The sequence below is a fragment of the Bos grunniens genome, chromosome 16, assembly GCF_055505025.1.
Source record: "Bos grunniens cultivar Pamir isolate PY7600 chromosome 16, Bosgru_T2T1.0, whole genome shotgun sequence".
Classification (NCBI taxonomy): domain Eukaryota; kingdom Metazoa; phylum Chordata; class Mammalia; order Artiodactyla; family Bovidae; genus Bos; species Bos grunniens.
This window is the reverse complement of record NC_141180.1, coordinates 69068380-69082249: the sequence shown is the minus strand read 5'-3', so window position 1 is coordinate 69082249 and position 13870 is coordinate 69068380. Positions and strand designations below refer to the sequence as shown.

At 40.0% G+C, this 13870-nt stretch overlaps 1 protein-coding gene across 1 annotated transcript in view; it reads right to left on the bottom strand.

Annotated features, from left to right (window-relative positions):
• The window catches only part of CDC73 (cell division cycle 73), a 93139-nt gene that overhangs the window by 48129 nt on the left and 31140 nt on the right, over nucleotides 1-13870 (bottom strand). The window lies entirely within an intron of this gene.

Below are 13870 nucleotides of genomic sequence, written 5' to 3'. Positions count from 1 at the left end.
CTGCTGAAAATCCTTATTTTAAAATAAATATTCTATCATTAATTTATTTTTGATCTTCCATTCTGAATATACAAGCAGATTTCTTCAGCAAGATGACTTTCATGTTCATATTATGATTTTAAAAATACAATACTTATTTAAACATCTCACCAAATATTCATTAGGCCAAGTACCATGTAATTTTTATTATACATGAAAATATAATTTTAATGACTGCACTTATGTCTGGCCAAAGAAAAAATTATAGGAACAACTATGTAATCTTTATGCTCAAAGTGTCAAGAGATATTATGTAAGATAAAAATACCAAAAGTTTCACTATCCACACTAGTTTGATTAAAATTATAGGTGGTGAAATTCTAATTCAACTAAATAATTTAAAGTTCTCACCTCTGAATATACAGTATTATCACATAAAGTCAATTGGAATCTTATTAAAATCTATTCCCAAACCCCTATAAAAATAGTGCCAGCAAAGCAGCAGGAACTATTTCCTGACTGAGCACACACTGTGTGCCTGGTAGTGTGTTAAAGGACTGTACACACACGATCGTATATAATCCTTCAAAGTAACACTAAAGGACAGGAAAGACTGCAAGAGGTTAAATATCTGAGATCACACACACAGTAAAGCAGCAGGGTTCCAGCTCAGATTCTTCACCATTATGCTCTTCTGCTACACTCTGCATGTATGATTCCTGCTAGAGTCTAAGAGCTAAGCAAAACGACCTGTCCTCTCTCGTAGTCTGCGCTCCTCCGTCACCTTCTGTGAGGCGCTCAGGCTGCACAACCATTTTCCCACACTGGCGGGACACCTGATGTCAAGTAAAGCGCAAATACAGAAAGGGGAGTAAAGCACAAACACAGAGACGGGGAAGGAGAGAAAGCTGGTCCCTCAGTCATTTTTTCTTCTTTTCAGTTATTGATGTCTGGGGGTCAGAAACTTAGACAAGCTACAAATTACTGCTTATCTCTTATTCCTTTGGGCACTGAGACCCATCTGTAAACAAACAGGCAGGTGACACAGAAATTATACAAAAGGTGCTTCTTTTGAAGTATAATTTGATTACTGTTGGTAGACAAAAGCAGCACCATATTTTCTCACTCTACTGGTTAGTCACCTACAGTTTTGTCATGAGCTGGTAACACTCATTTTATCCAACTGATTCAGGTTAGATTCAGTTTTTAATGGTTTGACAACATTTGACTATTAACACAGATTTAAGGAGCCAAAAAGTCTCTACCTTACATACACCCTAACATACCTCACAAAGTATCAGTGTATCACTTAACATGACTCTCATAAGACGGATAATGTATTAATACACCAAATACTAACAAGGGATGTCACAAGTTTTGGCAAGAAACCTGCTGCTGCCTACTCCGTCAGCGCACACACACACACCCTCCCCCAAGTGCAAGGTAACTATAAGCCTTATTACTTTCAAGATCTGATTTGCCAGAGAAGGAAGAAAACCATTTCTGTATTTGCAGGAAGTGTTTCTCCTCCCTCTAACTAGCAAATATCCAAACTGAAGAATGACCAGAGAGAAAGCAACTGCCTCCACCCTGTCACTAATCTAATTTAATTCAACTTCCAAATGAACCCTCCAGACTCTCAACATGAATTTCACCTGAGACAGTGTCCTGAACACTGAAAAAGGAAAACAAACCAGTACACTTCAGTTCAGTCGCTCAGTCGTGTCCGACTCTTTGCGACCCCATGGACCACAGCACACCAGACCTCCCTGTCCATCACCAACTCCCAGAGTTCACCCAAACCCATGTCCATTGAGTTGGTGATGCCATCCAACCATCTCATCCTCTATTGTCCTCTTCTCCTTTTGCCCTCAATCCTTCCCAACATTAGGGTCTTTTCAAATGAGTCAGCTCTTCACATCAGGTGGCAAAGTACTAGAGTCTCAGCTTTAGCATCAGTCCTTCCAATGAACACCCAGGAATGATCTCCTTTAGGAGGTGGCAAAGTACTGGAGTCTCAGCTTTAGCATCAGTCCTTCCAATGAACATCCAGGAATGATCTCCTTTAGGATGGACTGGTTGGATCTCCTTGTAGTCCAAGAGACTCTCAAGTCTTCTCCAACACCACAGTTCAAAAGCATCAATTCTTCAGTGCTCAGCTTTCATTATAGTCCAACTCTCACATCCATACATGACCACTGGAAAAACCATAGCCTTGACTAGATGGATCTTTATTGGCAAAGTAATGTCTCTGCTTTTCAATATGCTGTCTATGTTGGTTATAACTTTCCTTCCAAGGAGTAAGTGTCTTTTAATTTCATGGCTGTAATCACCATCTACAGTGATTTTGGAGCCCAGAAAAATAAAGTCAGCCACTGTTTCCCCATCTATTTGCCATGAAGTGATGGGACCAGATGCCATGATCTTCGTTTTCTGAATGTTGAGCTTTAAGCCAACTTTTTCACTCTCCTCTTTCACTTTCATCAAGAGGCTCTTTAATTCTTCATCACTTTCTGCCATAAGGGTGGTGTCATCTGCATATCTGAGGTTATTGATATTTCTCCTGGCAATCTTGATTCCAGCTTGTGCTTCTTCTAGCCCAGCGTTTCTCATGATGTACTCTGCATAGAAGTTAAATAAGCAGGGTGACAATATACAGCCTTGGCGTACTCTTTTTCCTATTTGGAACCAGTCTGTTATTCCATGTCCAGTTCTGACTGTTGCTTCCTGATCTGTATACAGGTTTCTCAAGAGGCAGGTCAGGTGGTCTGGTAGTCCCATCTCTTTCAGAATTTTCCACAGTTTATTGTGATCCACACAGTCAAAGGCTTTGGCATAGTTAATAAAGCAGAGAAGATGTTTTTCTGGAACTCTCTTGCTTTTTCGATGATCCAGCGGATGTTGGCAACTTGATCTCTGGTTCCTCTGCCTTTTCTAAAACCAGCTTGAACATCTCAAAGTTCACGGTTCACATATTGCTGAAGCCTGGCTTGGAGAATTTTGAGCATTATTTTACTAGCATGTGAGATGAGTGCAAGTGTGCAGTAGTATGAGTATTCTTTGGAGTTGTCTTTCTTTGGGATAAGAATGAATACTGACCTTTTCCAGTCCTGTGGCCACTGCTGTTTCCCAGATTTGCTGACATATTGAGTGCAGCACTTTCACAGCATCATCTTTTAGGATTTGAAATAGCTCAACTGGAATTCCATCACCTCCACTAGCTTTGTTCATAGTGATGCTTCCTAAGGCCCACCTGACTTCACATTCCAGGATGTCCAGCTCTAGGCGAGTGTGAGTGATCACACCTTCATGATTATCTGGGTTGTGAAGATCTTTTTGTATAGTTCTGTGTATTCTTGCCACCTCTTCTTAATATCTTCTGCTTCTGTTAGGTCCATACCATTTCTGTCCTTTATTGAGCTCATCTTTGCATGAAATGTTCCCTTGGTATCTCTCATTTTCTTGAAGAGATCTCTAGTCTTTCCCATTCTATTGTTTTCCTCTATTTCTTTGCATTGATCACTGAGGAAGGCTTTCTTATCTCTCCTTGCTATTCTTTGGAACTCTCCATTCAAATCAGTGTATCTTTCCTTTTCTCCTTTGTTTTTTGCAGACAACTAGCCAATCTGATCACATGGACCACAACCTTGTCTAACTCAATGAAGCTAAGCCATGCCTTGTGGGGCCACCCAAGACGAACGGGTCATTGTAGAGAGGTCTGACAGAATGTGGTCCACTGGAGAAGGGAATGGCAAACCACTTCAGATTCTTGCCTTGAGAACCCCATGAACAGTATGAAAAGGCAGAAAGATAGGATACTGAAAGAGGAACTTCCCAGGTCGGTAGGTGCCCAACATGCTACTGGAGATCAGTGGAGAAGTAACTCCAGAAAAAATGAAGGGACGGAGCCAAAGCAAAAACAACACACAGTTGTGGATGTGACTGGTGATAGAAGCAAGGTTTGACGCTGTAAAGAGCAATATTGCACAGGAACCTGGAATGTTAGGTCAATGAATCAAGGCAAATTGGAAGTGGTCAAACAGGAGATGGCAAGACTGAACATCAAAATTCTAGGAATCAGCCAACTAAGATGGAGTGGAATGGGAGAATTTAAGTCAGATGACTATTATATCTACTATTGTGGGCAGCAATCCCTTAGAAGAAATGGAGTAGCCATCATGATCAACGAAAGAGTCCAAAATGCAGTACTTGGATGCAATCTCAAAAACAACAGAATGATCTCTGTTCATTTCCAAGGAAAACCATTCAATATCACGGTAATCCAAGTCTGTGCCCTGACCAGTAACTCTGAAGAAGCTGAAGTTGAACAGTTCTTTGAAGATCTACAAAACCTTCTAGAACTAACACCCAAAAAAGATGTCCTTTTCATTATAGGGGACTGGAATGCAAAAGTAGGAAGTCAAGAAACACCTAGGGTAACAGGCAAATTTGACCTTGGAGTACAGAATGAAGAAGGGCAAAGGCTCACAGAGTTCTGCCAAGAGAATGCACTGGTCATAGCAAATACCCTTCTCCAACAACACAAGAGAAGACTCTATACATGGACATCACCAGATGGCCAACACAGAAATCAGACTGATTATATTCTTTGCAGCCAAAGATGGAGAAGCTCTATATAGTCAGCAAAAACAAGACCAGGAGCAGACTGTGGCTCAGATCATGAGCTCCTTATTGTCAAATTCAGACTTAAATTGAAGAAAGTGGGGAAAACCACTAGACCATTCAGGTATGACCTAAACCAAATCCCTTATGACTACACAGTGGAAGTGAGAAATAGATTTAAGGGACTAGATCTGATAGAGTGCCTGATGAATGATGGACGGAGGTTCATGACATTGTACAGGAGACAGGGAGCAAGACCACCCTCAAGAAAAAGAAACGCAAAAAAGCAAAATGGCTGTCTGCGGAGGCCTTACAAATAGCTGTGAAAATAAGAGAAGCGAAAAACAAAAAAAGCAAAGGAGAAAACAAACCAGAAGCATCATAAAAAATAAATGTTAAACAACAGAAAGCTATAACATTATATGCCAAATCTTAAATTCATATCTGTGTAAGTCTTAATTAAATGTTTAAAAGACACTAATTTACACAATATAATAAAATTAATAAGGGTTGTCTGTATCACTATCATATCTAAAAGGCTACTCAAAACATATCTTTGAATATAACAAGAACCAGAATCAGTATTATACTCTACCGGCAATGAGAACTTTTCAAACATACCTGCAGATGTCCTTTGGGAAGCTACTCCATCCTCCAATAAGAAAGTTCCAGGAAAACTTTCAATCCAGACACCCTGCCTGGCACTGGCTAAGACAACCAGAGAACCTCTCTCACGGCCATGTGAATTCTGAAGGAAATACACACATACACGCATACTGAGGTGCAGCCACATACACAAAACGGCTGGGGCTGGTTCATTTGGGCTCAGTACCTGCAGAGATTACCCACTGATTCTTGCTCTCTACATCCCCAGAGCTGCTATGGTTTCCATCCCTTCTACCACTTGGTTCTATCATTTTATGAACTCACTCATAGTATTCTGATACTTTTTGTTTTTCTGGCTTCAGTTAGCTAAAGTCGATTTTTTCTCATAACCAAAGAATCCTATGTGAGAGAAAACCCACAGCTAGCAAATGCTGCAGTAATCAAATTGTTCCTCGGTTCTGTGATGACCCTAGAATGCTCCATAAGACCATACCCTCTGTGCGCTTCACCATCTGAACAAGTCAGGAGCGCAAAGGGGTCCAAGAACAACTTCTCTGTTAAAGAAAATAGGGTGAAAATTTTAAGAGTTCTTCAGAGTCCACATTCATGGCCAAGCCCCACAAGAGCAACAAAGTAGTTTTTGTGCATATGACATGAAACTCCCAAGAGCAGGGTGCTGTCGATATCTTATTACTGAAGAGCAATGAGGGAAACTAGCTTGGGAGCTGTGTTTCTAGTCATACCAGTGGGGGGCGAGCCCACTGTCTCCCACGTAACCACCAGCAGGGGAGTGACCACCAGCATGGCTGCCTGAGCCCCCCAGCACTGTAAAATGCTGTGAGCTTAGAAATGAATGCAGGGAGAAGCCTGCAATGCATTTTGCACTTCCTGTTTAAAACTATTCCTTTATCAGAGATCTTCTCATCTCTGGGTAAGGTTTAAAAGAAAAAAGTTACAATGTTCTTCCTGGCAGATTTAGAAAAGAAAAAGCTAATAACTGGGCCAAAAAAGACAACTAAAGTTAATTCTTACAAAAATAAAATGCAATTTCTTAACCAAAGTTCATAAGTATAACTCCAAATTAAAGTATTTGTATGTTTTGGGCATCTTTAAGTACAAACATTTAACAGTAATATTTAAATCCAGTTATCTTCTCTCATCTCCAAATTTAAGAACTTTTAAAATCAAAGATCCTATCGCAATGAATGGTTATATCCAGTCAGTGGTCACATAAAAATATGAAGAGTCACCCTCGTCTCCATAGTCATCCTTGCCACTGCCTCCTCTTATTATCACCCATATCAATCTATCCCCAAGACCTGGATTCCTGGTGAAATCCACCCACTTCTCTTCACCTCACACCTCCAGTAGTTCAAGTGAGCAATACCTTAACAACTGGTTTCTTCACAGTCACCCAAACTGCTTCTCGTACTGCAGTCAAAACAGTACTTTCAAAACCACAAAGCTATTCATTAAAGCAATGGGGATGCTGTTTATTGCCACAATGAAAAAGTGAAAGTGAAAGTCACTGAGTTGTGTCTGACTCTTTCCAAGCCCATGGACTACACAGTCCATGGAATTCTCTAGGCCAGAATACTAGAGTAGGTAGCCGTTCCCTTCTCCACGGGATCTTCCCAACCCAGGGATCGAACCCAGGGTTCCCGCACTGCTCGCAGATTCTTTACCAACTGAGCCACCAGGGAAGCCCACTGCTGCAATAAACAAACCTAAAAATCCTAGATTATAAACACTGAACTGCAACCTGACTCCATAAAACATCCTCACCTTTTTGGTTTGCAGCATTCTCATCTTACTTGAAAGGAAACTTATTTTTAAGATGTCAAAATCAATTTTTCTCTACAGTGATGAGTCAACCACTGGTTTGGATACGGGCTCATCCACATTGCAAGTAAAGCAACATAAAGATAAATATATGTTGACAAAAAGAAAGCACAAGTATTCTTAAAATAATTACTATAATCATTTCTACAAAAATGAAGGTCCCTCATATCACAGTGCATTTCTAAGCAGCAACCATGATGCTGAAGAAGATCAAGAAGTGTTAACTTTCCTCAAGAGAAACTCAATGCCGATGAAACATCATTTCCCAAACAGACCAGTTTACCATGCTAAATTCCAGAACTCTAACACTAGCTCAATAGAAATTTCCTGAGTCAACTCCTCCTTAGTGTTGAAGAAACTTCCAAAGGTCCACTCGATAAATATTTACTGAGAGCCTAGGCATTAATACATGAGCTGTAGATACAATGATAAGCAAAAACAATCATTAAGTTGTTGCAGTAATACTCCTTTGATAGAGAAAGTCATGAATCAGATCTTCACAGAAACAACTGGAAAAGATAACTATGTTATCTGTCACAAAGGTCAGAAACACAGTGCTTTCCAAGCATAACAGAAGGACCCAATCTGTGTTGCCTAGAGTCAGAACAGCCTTCTCTGAGGAAATGTTTATGTTAACATATAAGAGATAACTAATCAGGCAAAGGGCGAACAATTCCAATAAGAGGAATCCGCAGGCTGGAGTAAACCAAGGCACAAAAATAAAGAGGAAGATTGGTATGAGCCGTTGACAAAAAGGTAAAAACAGGTAAAATCACATGAAGACTTGTAGCACAGAGTATTATTATGGCTTTTATCCGTAAGAGAAATGCAAAGCAACTGGAGATACAGCAGTATTTGGAAAACAGAAAAAATTGAGTCTAGCACATGCCTAACAGCTCCTCTCTTAGTGTGAGGCATCCTGAAGAGATGTTTGAGTGACACGAGAAGACCAATTCAGAGACCACTGCACAATCCAGGGAAGAAACAAAAGTAGCTGGACCAGGAAGGACGGTGGTGGTGTGCAAGTAAGAACTGCAGAGATGTTAGCAAGCAAAGTCCACAGGCCTTCAAGACATGCGGCTATTGGAGGTGAGGGAACGGAAATGAGTGGCAAGGCTTAAGATGCTGGCCAGGGCACTGAGGGCAAGGAGGGAAGACGCTGTATGACAACCTGATTCATCAAGGATAACATAGTGAAAAGCCACTGGAAATTGTACAGAGGACCGTCAAGCGGCCTGATGGCCTATACAGCACAAAATACTGACAATAATGATAATAAATTTAACTACAAGTCTACAGGCATATGAAAGGATGGGAAGTAACTAGAAATATATGGATAATAAGAGCTTAAGATTCATTCATTCAATAAATACTTTTCAAGCAACACCCATGTGACCACTACTCTGTGCTCAGCACTGGGGATGTGGTGGAGAGCAAAAAAGATGTGTTTCCTGACTTCAGACCCTCATAGGCAAAGAAAATCATCCATGTACACAAATACGTAAAATTACTAGCAGAAAAAAACTGGGAGGGTTTCCTGGTAAAGTGACCATTAAACTGAGATCTGAATTCTGAGGAGGCAGTCTTATGAAGAGCAACAGGAAAAATGAGCCAGGCAAACAGAACTAAAAAGACAAAGGCCATGAAGGTTGAGATAAGCCTGTAGAAAAACCAGAAACGAGCCAGTGAGGCAGACCTACAGCCAGGCTCTTTCTTAATATGTTTACTCTAGAATAGGGCGTTGTGGATAGAATTCAGAGTCCCTAATTTAGATGGGAAAAAAATCCATAATTTAATTTTCACCAATATCTGACAGAAATTGACACTGCCTTCTCTCATGATGTAGGCAACAAACCACAGTACTATTAACAATGGTTGTGGCTTTGTCACCAACAGAACTGAATATTTTCATATCACAACTGTTACAGATATATTCAAACACTGTATATAGTAGTACTTTAAAATTCTGGCATTTATTAGTTTTGTCCCTACATCTTGTTATATAATGCATTAGTAAAAGCAGCACAAAGTACCATGTGCATAAATTTGTATTTTTTTTAATTTTGATAACTTATTTTAATACAATTGGCTTTCTGTGTTATCTTATGTATTTTATGCATTAAAAACATGATAGAGAGAGGACTCAAAAGATTCATTAGTCTACTAAATGGGTCCACGGCACCAAAAAAAAAAAATCATGAATTTCTAACCCTGAATGAAAGAAATGTAGGATTCCTATCAACTAAATGCAACTCCTGTAACTACCAGTGGTTCTTTGGATCCTACTTCCAATAAACAAACTACAAAAAGATTTTTCAGGAAAATCAAATAAGCTGGAAAATGAACTGGATATTAGAGAATATCAACCATTACTATTTATTTTGTTGTATGTAATAATGCGAGGTTAAAAAAGAGCATTTTTCTAAGAAGTGCAAAGTACATAGGAACAAAATGTCTGTCTGGGTTTTGGGGAAGGCGATGGCACCCCACTCCAGTACTCTTGCTTGGAAAATCCCATGGACGGAGGCGCCTGGTGGGCTGCAGTCCATGGGGTTGCTCAGAGTCGGACAAGACTGAGCAACTTCACTTTCACTTTTCACTTTCATGCACTGGAGAAGGAAATGGCACCCCACTCCAGTACTCTTGCCTGGAGAATCCCAGGGACAGGGAAGCCTGGTGGGCTGCCATCTATGGGGTCGCACAGAGTCGGACACAACTGAAGCGACTTAGCAGCAGAAGTTCACGAGAAGGGGGAGAGGTGAACAGTTGAAGTAAAAGTGATTAAAAAACAATCATAGAATCTGTGTGATGGACAGATTAAAAAATCATATATTACTTTCCTTAATTATATGTACATCTGAAATTTTTCATAATGAAGAAAAAAGGAGGTTTGGGGAGGGGGGTCAGTGGGGAGGGATTCAGTCACTACTAAAGGTCTCCTGGCCTTTGCACTTGGTCTGACTTTACTGGGAAACACAAATACTATTTCTGATTTCCAAGAAGTTTCTCTGAGGGAGAGAAGAACTGAGTGCCTGCTGTCCTTGGCCATTACCTTTCTCACTGGAAACTGATAACTCAGCATTTGAAATGTTAGTTTCACAAGCTTGACAATGAAACATTAACATTACCCAGTTTCTCAGCCTTGCTCTGGGCCACGGCAAACTGCTAAGGAAAGGCCACCTTTTAAGGCAACCTGGGATCCACACGCGTGAACTCTGCCAGGGAGAATAACCTTCTGCACTGTGGCTCATCCCCAGCAGTTATTTATGCTTTGATCTGTTACTACAAAGACAGTGGTGGAAATTCTTCAGGTACTCACAACCAGATTGTATGACCAGGGACTGGTCTTCAGTAATCTACAAAGAGGGTTCCAATGTAAATTATAAGTGTAACACTACCATGTGTTACATGGGGAAGTTACATGGGGAAGCACATTTTTGTAAAATCTACTATCCTATGACCTTCGTGCTGATGATGAGTGCTTCTAAAAAAAATTATATGAACTTTTCAAAACTACTGAGGACTCAGGAAGTTTAGAAATAAGTCAAATGTGTGCCATAAAGTCACTCAATCGTGTCCAAGTAATTACGACCCTATGGAATGTGGCCCATCAGGCTACACTGTACATGGAATTCTCTAGGCAAGAATACTGGAGAGGGTAGCCATTTCCTTCTCCAAAGGATCTTCCCAACCCAGGGATCAAACCTGGGTCTCCCACACTGCAGGCAGACTCTTTACCATCTGAGCCACCAGGGAAGCCCCCAAATGCATGTCATAGATCTCCCCAAAACTGGTATCTATCAATTTATTACAAGGTATTAAATCAATTATATCTATTACATTTAATCCAGATAAAGAAAAAATGTTCCCTAAATCAATGTATTTAAATAGTTAAACTTTTAACATTTACTTTTCCTGTTAAAGGAACTTGGAGAAAGGGGCAGATGTGATAACATACACTAAAGTTATTGATGAATTATAATGTATCCACAAATTTACCATCAGAATGACTGTTATTAAAATGTAGCTCTCTCTGTTAAAAGCCAACAATTCCTAAGGATACAACGAACCATTCTGTATTGCCTTTTAGGGTAAATTATAATAGTCTAATCATATTAGAAACTGAATTTGCGGCTGTGGGGATTTATAAGGAAAACTAAAATTTTTTTGCATAATTAAAGTTAAAATTCTTCTGAAAAGTCAAAGACTTGCATAATTTAAATTCTCAGTTCAGTTCAGTCGTTCAGTCATGTCCAACTCTTTGCAACCCCATGAATCACAGCATGCCAGGCCTCCTTGTCCATCACAAACTCCCGGAGTTCACTCAGACTCACATCCATCGAGTCATCCTCTGTCATCTCCTTCTCCTCCTGCCCCCAATCCCTCCCAGCATCAGAGTCTTTTCCAATGAGTCAATTCTTCACATGAGGTGGCCAAAGTACTAGAGTTTCAGCTTCAGCATCATTCCCTTCAAAGAAATCCCAGGGCTGATCTCCTTCAGAATGGACTGGTTGGATCTCCTTGCAGTCTAGGGACTCTCAAGAGTCTTCTCCAACACCACAGTTCAAAAGCATCAATTCTTCAGCGCTCAGCCTTCTTCACAGTCCAACTCTCACATCCGTACATGATCACAGGAAAAACCATAGCCTTGACTAGACGAATCTTTGTTGGCAAAGTAATGTCTCTGCTTTTGAATATACTATCTAGGTTGGTCATAACTTTCCTTCCAAGGAGTAAGCGTCTTCTAATTTCATGGCTGCAGTCACCATCTGCAGTGATTTTAGAGCCCAGAAAAATAAAGTCTGACACCGTTTCCACTGTTTCCCCATCTATTTCCCATGAAGTGATAGGACCAGATGCCATGATCTTAGTTTTCTAAATGCTGAGCTTTAAGCCAACTTTTTAACTCTCCACTTCACTTTCATCAAGAGGCTTCTGAGCTCCTCCTCACTTTCTGCCATAAGGGTGGTGTCATCTGCATATCTATTGATATTTCTCCCGGCAATCTTGATTCCAGCTTCTGTTTCTTCCAGTCCAGCGTTTCTCATGATGTACTCTGCATATAAGTTAAATAAGCAGGGTGATAATATACAGCCTTGATGTACTCCTTTTCCTATTTGGAACCAGTCTGTTGTTCCATGTCCAGTTCCAACTGCTGCTTCCTGACCTGCATACAAATTTCTCAAGAGGCAGATCAGGCGGTCTGGTATTCCCATCTCTTGAAGAATTTTCCAGTTTATTGTGATCCACACAGTCAAACGCTTCAGCATAGTCAATAAAGCAGAAATAGATGTTTTTCTGGAACTCTCTTGCTTTTCCCATGATCCAGCAGATGTTGGCAGTTTGATCTCTGGTTCCTCTGCCTTTTCTAAAACCAGCTTGAACATTAGGAAGTTCACGGTTCACATACTGCTGAAGCCTGGCTTGGAGAATTTTGAGCATTACTTTACTAGCGTGTAAGATGAGTACAATTGTGTGGTAGTTTGAGCATTCTTTGGCATTGCCTTTCTTTGGGACTGGAATGAAAACTGACCTTTTCCAGTCCTGTAGCCACTGCTGAGTTTTCCAAATTTGCTGGCATATTGAGTGCAGCACTTTCACTGCATCATCTTTCAGGATTTGAAATAGCTCAACTGGAATTATTCTCAAGCTTGGTATATTAAAATAACTACAGAATTGAATTACAGGATATTAATGGCAACACACATAAAAGAGAGAAATGACAAAAAGACACTGAAAGAAGACCAAACCATCTAAAATATCAAAATTAGGGGAGGTAAATTAGTGTGATAGTGTCCAGAAGTCATTGTTGATAAATGATGATAATACACTGAAATCAACTCTTTTCTGGCTTAACTAGTAATTTGTAAAAAATGTTACACTGACTTGATTTCAAAATAATTTTGTGTTTGGTTCTGCACAAACCTAAATGTTAAGGAACCAAATGCTTTTTCAATAACATAAAATATGACTTCAACAGCAAGACAACTACTTGAGTTCTACAGTATGACTTTTGTCTCCAATTAAAACAAAACTAAAAATGTTAAAATATTTAATTCCTTAGCATTTCATATGTGTATGTCTTCAACTTATTCACAGTAAAGCACCATTCTGAAATTTCAACTAAAAACCTTAGTTCTAAACAGTAAGACTTGTCCAGACTAAGAGTTTTTTAAAAACAGGTAATAAGCCAGGCTTCAGCAATATGTGAACCGTGAACTTCTGATGTTCAAGCTGGTTTTAGAAAAGGCAGAGGAACCAGAGATAAAATTGCCAACATCTGCTGGATCATGGAAAAAGCAGGAAAGTTCCAGAAAAACATCTATTTCTGCTTTACTGACTATGCCAAAGCCTTTGACTGTGTGGATCACAATAAACTGTGGAAAATTCTGAAAAGAGATGGGAATACCAGACCACCTGACCTGCCTCTTGAGAAATTTGTATGCAGGTCAGGAAGCAGCAGTTAGAACTGAACATGGGACAACAGACTGGTTCCAAATAGGAAAAGGAGTATGGCAAGGCTGTATATTGTCGCCCTGCTTATTTAACTTATATGCAGAGTACATCATGAGAAACGCTGGACTGGAAGAAACAGAAGCTGGAATCAAGATTGCCGGGAGAAATATCAATAGCCTCAGATATGCAGATGACACCACCCTTATGGCAGAAAGTGAAGAGGAACTCAAAAGCCTCTTGATGAAAGTGAAAGTGGAGAGTGAAAAAGTTGGCTTAAAGCTCAACATCCAGGAAACAAAGATCATGGCATCCGGTCCCATCACTTCATGGGAAATAGATGGGGAAACAGTGGAAACAGTGTCAG